Source organism: Varanus komodoensis, unplaced genomic scaffold (genome assembly GCF_004798865.1).
Source record: "Varanus komodoensis strain SLA01 unplaced genomic scaffold, ASM479886v1 scaffold4, whole genome shotgun sequence".
Taxonomy (NCBI): domain Eukaryota; kingdom Metazoa; phylum Chordata; class Lepidosauria; order Squamata; family Varanidae; genus Varanus; species Varanus komodoensis.
In genome coordinates, this window is record NW_025335941.1 from 24130137 (window position 1) to 24146848 (window position 16712).

Genomic DNA, 16712 nt, shown 5'->3' on the forward strand with positions numbered 1-16712 from the left:
TGATTAAAAATAAATAAAAATATGTAATTGATCTTAAAATGAACACCATATTTTGAGAGTAGCTTCACTATCCTCTGATTGTTGGATTTTTTCTGTTGTGTAAGTATTGCTAATTATATAGCACAATTCAACTGCAAATTCACCTAGTATAAAATATTACATATTAGGTGTAAATGAATAGAAGGGTTCAAGTTAAGACCTAAAGAAATCTTGAATCAGATTATATTAGAAACGATGAAAAGAGTTCAGAGTTTTAGGAGCTATTAATTTGTGACTACAACCTTAAGATTCACTTGGGTGGCAATCTATGAAATCAGATGTGTTGAGATTCACTAAGAATCAATCAAGAGTGTGCCACCAAGTAAATGCTAAGCACAGGAATTTTTGGTCCATACATGTCCTTCCACATAAAAATCCACTCCAGTATCAGAGTGGGGGAGCCATTTTTTCTACCTATATGAATTCTACATCTACTAGATGATTCAACCCACAACTCCCATCAACTTTCACAGTGGCTATGATGGCTAGGGCTGATGGAGTGATAGGCTAAAACTTCTGAAGGGCATCTCCTCTGATAAAGCCAGATGAAAATGCCAAGCTATAGACCCTTTTCTTCAGAATGAACACATTTTTTCTCTTTCCTCATTTCATTGTTTCTCTTTGTTCTTTCATCTCTGTCTTTTTCTCCATTTTGAGTTCTGGTCTTTCTCCTTTTCTAAATTCTCTTTGCTTTGCAGCAGCAGAAGTTCTCTAACAGGAGCATTTTGTGGTGTGGAGGGAGGATAGGAATGAAAGGAAATCCTATCTGAATCTACTCAGAAGTACGTTCCAATACAAGCATTCATAGGTGCTCATACTTGTATTCATGGGCAAATTACTTATCTTTCAACAGCACCAGCTCACCTAATGTGAAATGGACATTTTGTGACTGACCATCTTATCTCAGCAACTTAACTGTAACCACAGACTCTAAGGGACTGGGTTTCCCTGATGTAATGTGTTACTTGCCAAGATTCATGCTCTTTCAGATATAACTCTCAGAAACACATCATTAAAAACAAAACAAAAACTTTGCATGGGATGGCCATCAATATCAATATAGACTCCTCTTCAACTTTTTCAGACCTAATCTTCACAAATGAAGCACTTGTAGATATAGAAAACCTTTCCTATGTAGCAGCCATTTTGTGAGTATATTCCTTGATTTAGTTGTGCCTGATGCACCAAAATAAGAGAAGACCAATGTCTTCTCCCCATTATTTCCTCTTTTACTTAACTGGCAATTTTATAGTTCATTTAACATACTTAAAGAAATTAATCAGAGTGTTAAGTGAACTTTACTAATTGTGAGGTGTCATTATGAGTTCACTGAAGAAAGAAATTTATAATGGCTGACCAGGACACACATATGTTCATTACAGATTAAAAAGTTGTGGTTGAGATATTACCCTTTGACTCACAGCACTAGGTTATTTTGCTGCTGTTCTCTGTTGAGGAAACATTTTAGGTACTTGTTTGGCTTTCCATAGGAGCCGAACATGGATTGGGACTCATGCTCTTTAGTGACATAGGATCAGAAAGAGATCAAGAAGAAGTATAACTACTTCTTATTTTTCACAGAGATGCAATAGTTCCCTGAATATTGCTAGTATTTAAACCTGCCAAGATATCAGTTTTTAGCATTGGCTATAGCTGGGAAGGCCTATCAATTTCAGGTTAGATAATTTCTCACTAACAGGTTTTGTAAAATTAATACCTACAGATTGTAACGTCATAACCATCGTCATAACCATCACTAAGAAACCGTTAGTTTATAATACTTGATATAGAAAGGAGGAAAAGGAAAAGGAAAAAAACACACACAAATGAATGCATCTGAATATCTCTGGCTCTATTTTTTAAAAGACTGCATATTGGTCTCCATTACATTGAACCACAGTGAAAATAGTTACAATTTGTCAGTGCACAATGTGATAAAATGGAAATTATGAAATGGTATAAGCACGTGATGGTAATATAGGCACTGTGAAACATCCAAAGGAAATTTCTTGTTCTTATGTGAGGCTGTAAGAAAGTGAATACCTTTCAAGAATGAAGATTAATACTATTAACACAATGCTTACTTTGTGGCTGTTACTGGGTGCTGTACTAAGCTTCCTCAATCATGTTAAAACTATTATCTCTGAGAAATATTTGGATTTTAACTGGAAATAGTAAATATTAGAAGTCAAATTATATGGAAAGGAGAATGGTTTAATGAAATTTAAAAGCAACTCACATACTTGTAACAACTGTCTAAGTTTGATCTTCTAGCTGATCAGCTGAAAACCTTTTAGGGTAGAGGTAAGAAGAAAGTAGATCTCCAGATATTTTGTACTTCAATTCACTGCATTCTTCATCATTGGTTTCTGGGACCAGAAGTCCCAAATGTCTGGATATTTACCTTCTCCCTATCCCTGCCTGTGAGGGTAGTTGAGTGTTTGTTAAAACACAATAAAAACCCATTGTGTACTCACCCACAGCTCAGTTGCTATGTCCTTCTCCCCATGTTCCAGAAATGAAGGATTTTTTAGTAACTTCCCCTTATATGTTTATCTTTAAGCTAAGACCTACATTACAAAATTCAGTAACATGTGCAATCCAGGGACTAACTATATCCTGATCTTAGCATTTGTTTAAGAAATGCTAATAAGGTTGGTTCATTGAAAAGTGTGGACCAAATGTGCACCTGTACTCAGGAGAATTATTCACCATACACCTCAGATTGATAACTTGCCTTCTTTTCTTCAGACTGATTAATGCGGTCATCTTGCTCTCACCTGCTAATTTATATAAGATATTGCCAGGATATTAGATGTGGGTAGCACGCTTCAGCAACATATGTACCCATGTACCTTTGATAAAATCAATCCCATTTTCCCATTTCTGATAAATGTGCCTCTGTCTTCTCCCCCACTCCCTCATTTTGATACCAGAATGCTCTTTCATTAAATCTCACCACATGGAACAAAATTCACCAGTGTGGAAGGGAAGCAGCTGCTTTTTCCAGGCTGCATCATCACTACTGATCCAACAGTTTCACACCATTTCACACACCAAGCTGAGACTCTCCCTGATGTCCTAAAGAGAAGAGACAGAGGAGAAAAGCAAAAAGCCATTCCTCCTCTGACAATCTTTGCTATCCAGTGGCAATGGCTAATTGAAATCTGCAGGAACATGTAATACTGCTACTGTTTCTCAAGATGTTCAGTTTGTTGACAGACAAATGTGTATAGACACAGGACTGTAACTCATTCCTTCCCAGAAGTGGGGGAGCACCATAGCTAAAAGGAACCAATCAACCAACTAAGAACAATAACAACTAGCAAATGGAAGAGAGTAGGCTGTTTTACAGAAACTAATGGAGCAGGCAGATCCACATAAGAGGATTACCAGGTTGCAGTCTAGATATCTGCTTCACATTTTTAAGCCTCCCAAATTTTCAGGAGACGGAACCCACACATTCCTCTCCCATCATGTTGCTCACCCCTGCCTCCATGTGTCACATCAGTATTCAAGATTACAACAAGATCAAGAACAAATGGTATAACAAACCTCCTATGCTTCCCCTCCCAGTACTATTTATCAAATGGTGTTGTGCAGTAAAATCTTACATTCAGGAATAATATAATTGATTCTGGCCAATAGCTAAATAAAACTATCAATGGAAATGGAAATTTGGGAGTGGATGAGGCATTGTTGACTCTGGCCCAGGAATATGTGATTATTTATTTTTTATTTGTTTGTTTAGAATTTTTGTATGCCGTCCCATCGCTTATAGCCTCGGGATGGCTCACAATAGCCTTGGAATGGCTCACAGATGATTGTAATCATCTTGTAAGTTTTAATTTAAAATGGTAAACTTGATTCTTACTTTCACGAGAAACTCAGTTTACGTTCACAAGCCCCACTTATCACTCAACAGGATAAATTACAGAACTTTTGTTTTACTAATGAACAGAGTATATATTGCTCCAAGTTAAATTGCATTTAGTCATTAACAGTCCTAGGGTACTCTTCCCAGACATTGGATTAATTGCCTCCCTTATTCTCGCCAAAATATTTCACCTTCAAGTCATAATTAAATGCTACCTATTAGTATAAATCCTGCAGTTTAGGGTACAATCCCAACTGTTACTAGTGCTTTTGTTCCTGGAAACTTCACATTTCAGTGTTTTTTCCCTTTTACATTAGTTAGATTATGGGAACCATGTGCAATTATCATATTATAGTCTATTTCAATATGTGGGGTTATAGTCAACACTGTTCATACATTCACAGAAATATGGGAGTGGGGTGATTTCTGAAAATTTCCCCTAATTTCTGCAGATACCTGCATTATTTCTCAAACTTTTCCAGGACCCTGAGGAATGGGGGGGGGGGGGGGGGGGGACAAAGGGATGGGAGAGTCAGAGAAAAAAGCCTAACCTGTCTCCCTTGCATATAGAAGCCTTTTCTAGATCAAAGAGGTTTCCTTGAATTGAAAGGCAGCATAAGGTACAATCCATAATAATTCATTTTGCAGGATGATCTTCCCTGTTCAATATCAATAGATCCCATGGAGAAAAAGCTTCCATATCATTAGACTAGCACAATCCAAATGAGTGGTTAATTCTAGAATCCCATAAGCTTTATCCAGACATTCTTACTGTGTAGAAATGTTGTATAAGGAGAAAGAACTCTCCAGGCCAACCCACCACTACTGTTGCATCCATCATCCTATAGTCATTGATGGTATTGAAGGTGATGGTCTACAAAAGGGAGCTTCCTGTATACTTGGAGGCTCTCGAATTGATTAACAACCCTGGTAAATAAGTGTTAATAATCACATAGAAACCTTCAACAAATGCAGGAAGCTTTCCTTTTCAGGCTCTTTTCTTCCATGAATAAAGGGTGGTCAACATGACAAAGGAGAGGGCTGAATAATTCCTTGTAAACTACATTTGCCCTCGAACCCTTGACAAGTTTATAAGAACATAAGAACACGAGAAAAGTCATGCAGGATCAGACCAAAGGTCCATCTAGTCCAGCGCTCCATATACAAGGTGGCAAACTGGTGGCCCACAGGATCCCTCAATTGGGATGAGTGCAAGGCCTCCAATTGTTCAAGCTCCTCAGCAGCTAGTGCATGCAGGCATGCCACCTCTGGTAAAGCAGGTAGCACATAGTTAGCAAGGCTTGTCACCACTGATAGCCTCCTCTTCCTGAATCTGTTCAACCCTTTTCTAAAGCCATTCAGATTGGCAGCCATCGCAGCTTCCTGTGGCAGCAAGTGCCATAGTTTAAGTCTATGCTGTGTGAATAAGTACTTCCTTTTATCTGTCTAAAACCTCCCACCAGTCAGCTTCACAGAATGGCCTTGGGTTCAAGTGTTATGGGAAATGGAGAAAAATGTGTCCCTCTCTACTTTATCTATGCTACGCATTATTTTTTAAAACCTTTCCCATGTCCCCCCTTTTTTCCATCACCCTTTTTTCTAAGCAATACGCTAACCGCAACTCATTATCTGAGTGTAGATCTTTAGATCCTTATATAGACAAAATAACAACTTCCATATCATGGAGGTGTCAGAAAGATTTCAAGAAGTGCAGATAATATTTCTGGTGTGTGGGGGGATCTAATATGGAAAGAAGAAGCCCAGAACAGCCTAATGGAGACTGAGGACATCAGTAACCATGGAATGCTGGCTGAGTATTCAGGGGAATGAAAAAAGAAAATGGAATGGAACGGGTATTCTAAAATAGGCAGTCTAGATAACCTGAACAGGAGCACTCTACAATGTAGCATTTCTTCTCAAGTCATTTCTTTGAGTATTTGTATTGATCTTTTGACTTAAGTATAATTGCAAACATTATTACCTAGTGGAATAATTATAGTGTAAAAATTACAAACCAGAAAAACTGTTGCGCAGAATAACAAACTAGTTGTCTGAGATGAATGAAGTCAGATTCTACAAACTACTGAGAAGGGATAATGATATTTTAAGGGATTGGCAGAAGAAATTGAAAGCATGCTTTTACTTTTGGAAAAATGCCATCACCTTGTATGATTTTATTCCCATCTAAAGGGATCTTCATGTCCTTACAGAAGCTGCCATGTTTGCTCATATCCTTCGGCAGGAATAAGGAACAGTTCAAGGCGCTGGACTGCCTTCAAGACAGTTCCTAAATATTAGATAATGTAAGGGGATGGAAATCCTTCCTCCTAAAACTAGACCTCTTTCCTCTCCTCCTTGAAGAAGAAAACACATTTTCCTCACTGGAGGCACATCTTCCATACATTTTCATATCTTCCATACATCTTCCATGTGAGTTTTGAATGGAGATCAAAGTTAAAAATGAGTTCTCTTTTGTCAGTATCTCCATCACATTCACCATTGGATACAATTGGTAGGATCTGTTGAAAGGAAGTAGGGTTTATGAGATAAGACGGTAGGATAAATGGGAAATCCCAACAGCCTGGAACTGCTCTGTACATCAGAATTTCTTCAACACTGTTCTATGGACTGAATCTTTTACCACCAGCAAGTCAGCTCTGTTTTATTGAGCCTCTCTGGCCTAATTCCAGTGAGAGCAATGATTGAACTTTACACTTTTAGGCTTCATGTGCATGTACTTGAACTTCTCCACACAACAGGCATGATAAGGTTAATCCTACACGCTGAGAATCAGAAGGATTATAGGCTAAAACCCTGCCCCTGATATTAGGTTTTCTATGAATCATATAGAAAAGAATTTGACCATATTGGTTGAATGGTCTAGCCCAGACACAGGTTGACCACCTTGGTAAGGACTAGGCCATAGGAACAATATTTTGGTGATACTAGGCCCAGAGAAAGGGCTTTAAATGCCCAACTAGGATTTTGACAGAATTATAACAAATGTTTTGGCAAATGAGGAAGTAAACCTATGCCTGTGATAAATGATGTTGCCTTTACTGGCTGGAATGTATTTGGAAACTTTTGGTCTTCCAGATGTTTTCATCCTTTACCAGCAAAGCAATAGTAAGAGAACATGGGAGTTGTGGCCAAAACATTTGAGACCTTACAAGTTGCCTGCCTATTATCTAGTGAATATTTAATGTACCCTCTGGATTACTTTTACAAATTTCCTAAAAACTGACTACAAAGTAATATCTTAGACAACTGAATTGCTACTAACAAAGGGGAAAAAACTGTCATGGAACCATTCCACACTTTCAGTTGTTCCAGTTCAGCAATTAATTTTTTAACTTGTTTACATGGCAAGAATAATGCTTGAACTATGTGGCTTAATTAAGATTAAACTAATGATCGCTTACAGATACCATTTCCATAGATCTGCAGAGCTGAGATAAATTCTTAGCATCAGGGTGTAGAAAATCAATAGCATAAATAAATACCTATCCTTGCTTCATTCACAATCCATACACGTTGCTTATCAAAGTAAAAAAAAGATTAACTTTGACAAAGCAAACCAATTAGTTCAAAAAGCACTTTTCAAGGACAAGAAAGTCCATTTCTTTGTTACTCAATAGTTTCTATATAGACAATATATGGTAGACTGACTGAATGAGAGACAGAGACAGATGATAAGTCACATTAGTTAAACAAAATATGAATTGGGTAGTCTTCTATCCATTAAAGTTCCATCTTTGCATTACAACTTAAACTTCAATACTTCATGATATTAGAACATCGCTTCTTTATAATTTCTTCTTAAGGTGGTCACCTACATTTGGAGCACTACAAGATATCTTAGTGTCCCAAACCAACTTGATCAGAGTAACTGAGCATCTAAACTTATGAGTTTATAGGCAGAGATCTCCCCATTAAAAGTGGTGGTAAGTAAATAACACAACTTGTCACTCAGGATGGCCTGGAGAGAAACATGTATAGCGGGGATGGAGCACTTGTTGCACTTTGGATATTTTGCATGGCAACTCGTATTATCCTTCACTGATCAGTAAGCTTGCAAGTGCTGATGAATGCTGCAGTCTAGTGATAACTGGAGAGCTATACTTTGCCCTCCCTTGCTACAGAATGAATAACTCGATATTTCAAGGCTTTACCATCTCGGGTTGGAAAACTGCCAAGGATATAGTCAGCTGCACTCTAAAAGCAATAAACCTGGGCTTGGAAGAAACATCCCATAACCATGGGATTTATCTATCACATGGCTACTTTACTATAGCCCTGCAGTAGACAAACACTTTGATTAGCTTAACAGCTTGTTCATATGGAACTATATCAGGTGATAAGATGCTTATCTTCATACTGTGAAATGCTGATTCTGCATTCCAAGCTAATGTTAAAGGTGCAGGAGAAGGTCAGGCTGTTGCTTTCCCCTACTCTTGGTCAGGTGGTCTTTATTTTGCTTTTTCTTGGTTTAGAACTACATATATTTAGGTTGACTATGGCTGTGTTTTTGCTTAGTCTCTGCCTTGTGCTACATACCTGAAAAACCACATTCCCAGTTCTGCTTGGATGATAGATATAGAGAACATTTTTCTAGCTGTGACTGCTCCTGATTCATTTCATGTTGCCTTTCAAACAACCAATCTTGATATGAAGATAATGATGCAGATGTTGCATCCTTGCTTTTTGTTTAATAAAATAGCAGCCAGCTGGGGAAGGGATTGGGATTGGGATATGGGAGCAAGTGGGGCAGGTGGAATTAGCCCATTGCCATTTCCACAGTCCTGATTAAGATCCTTTGGATAATATTTGTAGCAGGAGAAAAGCTTCCATAATTTAAGCGATAAATTATATTATACATTCAAAAGCAATCATTGGTATATTTTTGATATCATACATGCCTTCAATTACACTTCTAAAATAAGTGGTACTACCAAACAAGTGATTACATGTTCAGTCACACTAGCTCTATTTACTACATCAGCTTTTGTGCCAATCACCTAAATGTAGTATTATTTTAGAAAAGTACAAGGGTACAGTGCGGGTGGACCCACTTTTTTGCAGGAATACAGTGGAATACAAGTGCAGTAATACAATGCACCAAATGTATAGAAAATGCAGCAAAGCAAGTACTAGAACAATGGATAACAATACTGAATACAAATTAACTTAAAAGTGACAATATACACCTACGAACACTAAGAAGCTTATGCTTAATGTATGCAGTTAGGCATATATAACTGAATATACCTTTCTTACAATGGTGGCTGTTGAGGAATATATATATGCCACTAATCAAACTGTGTCCTCCAAAGGACTACATCAAACACACAGCAGTAAAGATCATAGTCCTGAATATTTCATATGCATAGGACAACTGCTAAATGTTTTGTTGCACTTAATAGTGGCTGAGGAGTCAAGCTTGGCTTAGCACAGTGTGATACAGGAAGATTTTGCAAATGCGATGGAAGAAAATTATTCTGAGGGCAAATTATGGGCTACTGCCATAAATCTATACCATGTAAGTGATTGATTGTAAAGCAAGCAGAAGTACAGGAAAGAAAATTGTTTTCTCAGAGTTTTCATTAATACTCAAAAAGCTTGTTTTTTTTGTTTGTTTTTTTTTAAGATGAAAACTAGAAATCCCCGATAATAACTGTGATGGGAAATTGGCTTACATCAATAAGTGCTTTAGCAGCTCTTGCAAGAAATATGTCACAGACTAAATGATTAGAGGCATTTCATACATTATACTTATCCTTGTTTGGCAAAAATTCACAAAGTACCAAGTTCAGCATCAACACAAATTATGATTTAAGTTACAGCTACAGCCAAATATATATATATATCTTAGGGTTCATTCCTATGCACGGATTGAAGGACGGAGAATGTCCTATAGTGCCCAGGATCCTACAGCCAGCAAAATTAACCAAAGAATGCTGGAAATTATAGGATTCCCCCTTCTCCCGGAAACACGAACTGTTCTCTTACAGCCTATGTCATGTGCCTCTTCTGAACACAATCTCTGAGCACAGAGGTTTATGTTCATCCAATGCAGGGCATGATGAACAGCAGAGGTGAATTCTGCAGCTCTGCACTTCACACACTAAATTCAATCTAGAAGGTGATTTCTGGCTGTCTAGATAATGGGTCTTCAAACTATGGCCTGCAGGCCAGATACGGCCTGCCTCAGAGCTTTCGGACTCATTTGAAGAAATTGATCTCCGAATGAGTCCAAAAGCTCTAAAGTCGACACAGGCGTCCTCTGAAACTCTTTCAGTTTTGGAGACTATCAGGGAGCTGGTGCATGCACCAAATTGTGCAGGCTCTGCTAGCTCTGGCTGTTCTGGCCTTGCCAGGGTGAATTGCACACCCGCCGGCTCTTCCCCCTATTGCACACATGTGTTGGCTCTGAATATAGAAGAGAGGAGCAAATGTGGAACTGAACATTGACCATCTCATTAGCCAAATGCAGGCCCATACTTCCCATTGAAATACTAATAAGTTTACACTGATTGAAATTGTTCTTCATTTTAAATATTGTATTGTTTTTCCTGTTTTTAAGCCCTACACATAAAATATGTGCAGTGTGCTAAGAAATTAGTTCATATTTTTTTTCAAACTATAGTCTGGCCCCCCAACAGTCTGAATGACAATGAACTAGCCCTGTTTAAAAAGTCTGAGGACCCCTGGCCTGGACGAAGTGCAGTGAAGGGGCAGGGAAGGAGGTCGGGGTGCCATTTGGATATGGAAAAAGCCATCTCCCTCATCCTCTGACACATCTTTTTGACTTGTTTTCTATGCCAGGGTCTGACCTTGGACTCCAGCCAACCTGGTTCTTTACATGGCAGCTGTGAAGGTGGCAGGCACTCTACTCCACTTAGTCCCAGCAGAATGATCAGAGGACTTCAGAAGACGTTGGAACTAATCCTATGGCACCTCAGACAATGTTGCAAGGCTATGTTGCAATATATTACAGCTATGGAGTGGGTAAAAGATGTAGTAAAGAAAACAAAACCATTGCTTGAATAATATTATTTTCATATTGTCTCACACTTTTTATAATTAGTTTCTTAATGGTGTTTAGAAATAATTTCCATTGTTGCACAAACTGTAAATCATTCAAATTATGAGCTATGAGAGCCATACCAGTGTACTTTTCAAAGGTACAGTGATGAACTTCTTGAAATTTGTACACTCCACATAAAACAGTCAGTCTGCATAATACTATTCCACAAAAGAGATACCCAGCAGTTTGGTATTCTTAGGGCACACTGAGAAATGGTAGAACTACATACTTAACTTCAGTTTTTCCATTTGCATTTTCTGGTCACAGTGCCGCACCATCTCTACGGCCTTGTCAAAGATGTGTAATGTATTAAGCACAAATGCACCATGACTGCATTATTAACAGACTCACCCATGCAGTCTTTGGGTTATAGCAACCTTCTGTAATTGACAACTTGCTTGTATGGAAAAGCATTTTTGAAACTTTTAACTGTCAGCACACTTTCCATCTGTAAGGTGCAAGCAGCTAGAGGTTTAATAACAGCCTTAAACTCTTTGTCATTTTTAAAGGGACTTACATTGATGTTCATGAGCTCTATGCAAATTGATTAAAGCACATTCTTTGTCAGCTTACAGCTTGACTGACAAGAAGACAATGTCTTTGTTGCATTGCTTTCAGGTAATATTCTGTTTTTAAAATACTTGCAAAGGCCTTAGCTAAAAATACATTTAGTTTGCATGCAGCACAAATGAGCATACCCTGTGATGTGAGGATAGTAGTAAGTTTGTCTGCCTGTCCAGGACGATGCTGGCAGCATTCCCATACAATCCCATTGTACTCCTCCAGGAGCCTCATGTTTCCCATCACCTCCTCAGCATCTTCCATTACTGACCTGTCCAGATATATACTGGATGATTACAGGGAGTACGTGCCCACACCTCATTACCATTCCTATAAATTTATTCCTCCTATGCATGTTTACCAGAGGTAGCATCTCTGTAAATACCAGATGCTAAGGACCTTGGGCAGGAGGAAGTCTTGCACCTATCCTGTTGGAAAGATCCAGTGGGCATCTGGTTTGCCACTATGTGTACAGAGTGCTGGAGTGGATGAAACTTTGGTCTCCATACTAATCAGGCACACCAGTCTTCCATATGCTCCTTTAGATCTGTCCTGGAGGAAGTGAGTGGCACGGGTCTGCAGCAAGCTGGCCAAACAAACCCACCTAGTTATGAGAAAGTCCTTTCTAGGAAATCCCTCCCCTAATGCCTGGCTCAGATGAAGGATCATGAGCAATGAAGCTCTCTTGACTTCTGACTCTATTTGAAATTATTCTCAATGCAAACCAGAGGGCACAGCTGTTCCAGGTAGCCCCTCTGTCCCATACCCTGAGGCAAAAATAAAAGCTTTTTGACTTGAATTAAATGTTCTTCAAGCATGTGGATATGTCATAGAATCATATAATAATAGAGCTGGAAGGAGCCAGATGGCCATCAGGTCCAACCTTTTACTCAGTGCAGGTCTCCCAGTTAAACGATCCCTCTCAGATGGCTGTCCAGCTGCCTCTTGAATGCCTCTAGTGTGGGAAATTCCACAATCTCCCTAGGTAATTGGTTCCATTGTCATACTGCTCAAACAATCAAGAACTGCTTCCTGATGTTCAACCAAAAACTGGTTTCTTGTAACTTGATCCTGATGGTCTCTGTCCTACACTCTGGGATAACCCAGAAGAGTTCCTGGTCTTCCTCTTTGTGACAACCTTTCAAGTACTTGTATAGTGGTATCATATCCTTCCCTCACTCTCCTCTTTTTAAGGCTAAACATGCCCACTTCTCTCAATCTCTCCTCAAAGGGCTTTGATTTCAGTCCCCAGACCATCCTCTTTGCTCTCCTCTGAATCCTTTTCAGCTTGTATGCATCTTTCTTAAACTGGTGGTGCCCAGGCCTGCAAGCAATACTCCAGATGAGGTGTAACCAGTGCAGAGTGAAGGGGAACTAGTACTTCACATGGAAAGTCCATGTAACCTGAATCCAATTCTTTTACAAGTGTAAATAACAATAATAATAACCATTCATTTTATTATTGCCAATATAATTAATGCAGGAATTTCACTGGAGAAATCCAATGAATGCTTTATGAGTAATAAACCTTGAAAATATGATAATGTTATTAACATAGCACAAGGCAGATTTTTTTAATTCCATAGAGAACCAAATTAGAGAGAATTATATTCAGAATGAAATTAAATACTTTATTTTGTTTTGCTCATCTAGACATCAATTTATTTAGACCTAGTTGTTTACAGAATGAATATGTGACCACAGACATCTTACAAATTCTGTGCATGTTTCCTCAGACATCAGCTCTATTATGTTCAGCAGACTTACATTCAAGAAAATGTGCATTGTATTATAACACATGTTATTTTTGGTTATTATCTGAAAAAGTAGAAAATTACTAGGAAGAATATAGTTCTCCAAAGTTTTCAGCTTCATTTTTGATGTAAACAATAATTATCCACTGTTATAAATGCAGATCCTAATAGTAATTTGTAAACGTTGATCAAATATTTTGGGTAAATAGCACTATATTATAAATTTATATGAACATGTTTCCTCCCACAGAAGACCTATTTCCTCTGTTCACTTTGTGACAAGAGCCATATAAAATTGTTATCAGAATTATTAAAGAAGGTCAGCATGAATTTAGCAACCCTAATGTTTTAGACCTAGTTCACACATGTCCCCATAAAATGAGGTTAATTATTTCCTTGAGTGGGACATAACCATGAAGGTAATTGTGCATGTAGTCCCCAATTCACATTCAATGTCCGGCACACAGTAGGGAAACACCCAAACATGAGCCTAAGGCATCTTCAGTAATACATTTTATGTTTGAACCAGCTTATAATCTTACTGAATGTTAAGTAATTCATGTTGGTCTTCTAATGACCCAGATTTTGTAGATTTGATTGCCTAGAGCACTCCAACATCTGCAAGATGATATTAAGCATGTTGGCAAAGTATACAGACTCTGCTTTATCTGTGAGAGAATGCTTTCACTGTCATACTCATAGGCAACTATGTTTGGTATTGGAAGAATGATCTTTACTAAACTTTACTATACTAAGTACTAAAGAACACAGTTTGCATAATATGAGCAAGAATGTACATGGATGTCGAAGCATAAGAAAAGGGAGGACACCACAGCATGTAAAATTTCATTGCTCCAAGCAGCAATGATTTTGGGACACTTTGCATGTCTCTTCTAGGAGGATGAAGAGATCCGCCACAATATTTTGCTGCAGGCCCTCACTATTACATCCCATGTTTTTGTAAAAGTAGCAACTAGCATGAATAGTGATACACTAGAGAGCCAGTGTGGTGTAGTGGTTAAGAGCATGGGACTGGGACTCAGATGATCTGGGTTCTACTCCCCGCTCAGCCATGGAGCCAACTGGGTGACTTTGGGCCAGTCACAGACTCTCAGTCCAACCTACCTCACAGGGTTGTTGTTGTGGGGATAAGATGGAGGAGATGTAAGCTGCCTTGAGCCCTTTGTAGGAAAAAGGCAGGATATAAATCAAATAAATAAATACAAAAGATTCCATCTTATATGCCAATGGAAGATGGCTCTGTTTGGTTACCAAGTAACGTGAACATCCTAAATTATATTTGGTGACACTGGTAAGCTTTTGAAGCATTTAATTTAAGGATGAACTGAGAGAAAAGCTTGCTAGTTGTGGATCATATTAGATAAATGACAAAACATTATTTTCTCCAATTTGCTCATAGTTTCTCTTTCTCACATCAGCTTTCCATGAGGACTGAAGTTACACCCCAATAGACCAAAATCACCCAAGCCTAATAATCTAATGTTGAACAGCTTTAATGATACTGATGCATACATACTTTGGAACTGACTCCAGTTCAGTTCTCAAAAGAACTGTTTAATTTTCTAGCATGATTTGGGGGTTACAGCCACAACTCATACATTAGCCCATGTAGGTGCCCCTGTGCACAACATTACAGCTAAACTAGGAAAGGAAATACAGGTGCACATGGAAGCTCTGTCCTGCAACATCTCCACATGCGGTCCATCATTGAGATCTTCATATGTTGAAGGTGAAAGTATGATGAGAGGTTCGACTGTACATCTACCTGAACACTCTTACAAAACTTGCATAATCAAGATCTTCCTCTTATCAGTGTTTCCAGTCAGAGGCACTTATAAGTGCATTCAGCCAAATATATTTATAAAATCCTTCCAGACTTTTAGCATCAACATGCTAAGATATATCAGGAACCCAAGGGCAGGGGAAGAGTTTTGATGGGGTCTGTATGCATGTCGTCCCATCCCCACTTTAGCTCTGTGTGAAAAGCAATGAGTGCATGGACTTTCTGTTACAAACTTTGCTATCTTGACTATGGTGCACAGGCTAGCAATGTTTTCATTCTCGTTATGTGGATTTGACAATGGTTCTTAATAATTCTGCATACTTACTGGATAGACTGTAGCCTTCAGAAAGGTGGCACCACACTAACAGCCAATGTTGGACTGCAAAGCTGGATTCTTGACCTCCCACTTAGCCATGAAGCTCAAGGGATCACTTTGAGACTCTAAACCCAACCTACCTCACAGGTTTGTTGTTATGACTATAAAAACGTAGTGGAGAAACTATGTAAGATGCCTTGGCTTCCAAACAAACCAAAACAAAAAAACCAAAACAAAACAGGGTATTATACAATGTAATAATAATAAAACCTAGCTGGAAAAAAGGGTGAAGAGTTTCAAGTCAGTTCTGCAATTTGTTTCTTTCCCAATCCAGCCTCAGAGTTCAAAGTATCTGATCTTTATCTAGACTTTATCTTTATCTTGACTGAAAGTATCGGAGGAGCCTGTGGCAGCCCATACCAATACTTTGATGGACGCAGAATCAATAATTTTGCTGCTTCTTTTTAGAAAACTTCTTGCTTCCAGTACTGCTCTTCTGTTATATTTGTAAATAAAAATAACATTGAAAGATAACAGCAGCCTCTTCTATTCTGTTATGGAAAAAAACTTATCTCCTGCCTGTTTTCGAGGGCACTCTGGGGAAACACTAGACATAGGGTTTTTATGACAGGAATCCCTGCTTCTAGAACTTGGAGATAAAGCTGTTCTCTTCCTAAAAGGTCTAAGGAATAGCTGGTATTTCCCACTTGAAGTGGCAATTAGTAAAGGAGTAATTGGGTCAGGGTAGGGAGCAAACTGTTATCTTCTCTATTCCTCAGGAATCTCCATGCAGCAGACCCATGTGTCTGTGTATGTGAGAGAAAGTATATGAGTCAGTAGTCTGTCTGAGTAGTCTCTCTGTGTGTGAAAAGACAGGTGCTTATGTGAATTAGCAGTGTGATTGTGCATTGCATGTGCAAATGTATCCACACATATGCACATGTAGGTGTGCATGTGCTGAAAGCAGCTCCCAGAACCCCAGCAGACACATAATTTGGGCCATTGGAACCAAAAAGATTGTGCACCCTGTCTTACAATATTGGATAGTACATAAACTATTACAATGATGGCACAGTAAGTGTATTCTTAACTATCATTTGACAAAGGATTACATTTTCCTAATGCCTTTAGTCCTTTGAGTATTTGAAGATTGGTGGGGCGTGGTATTCAGAGCTTAAGACCTAATGAGTTGAAATAGTAAAGATTTAGAGAGGATTTTAGATTAGAACTCCAGTTTTTAAATCTGCTTTCTGAATACAATAAGCAGTTGGCAA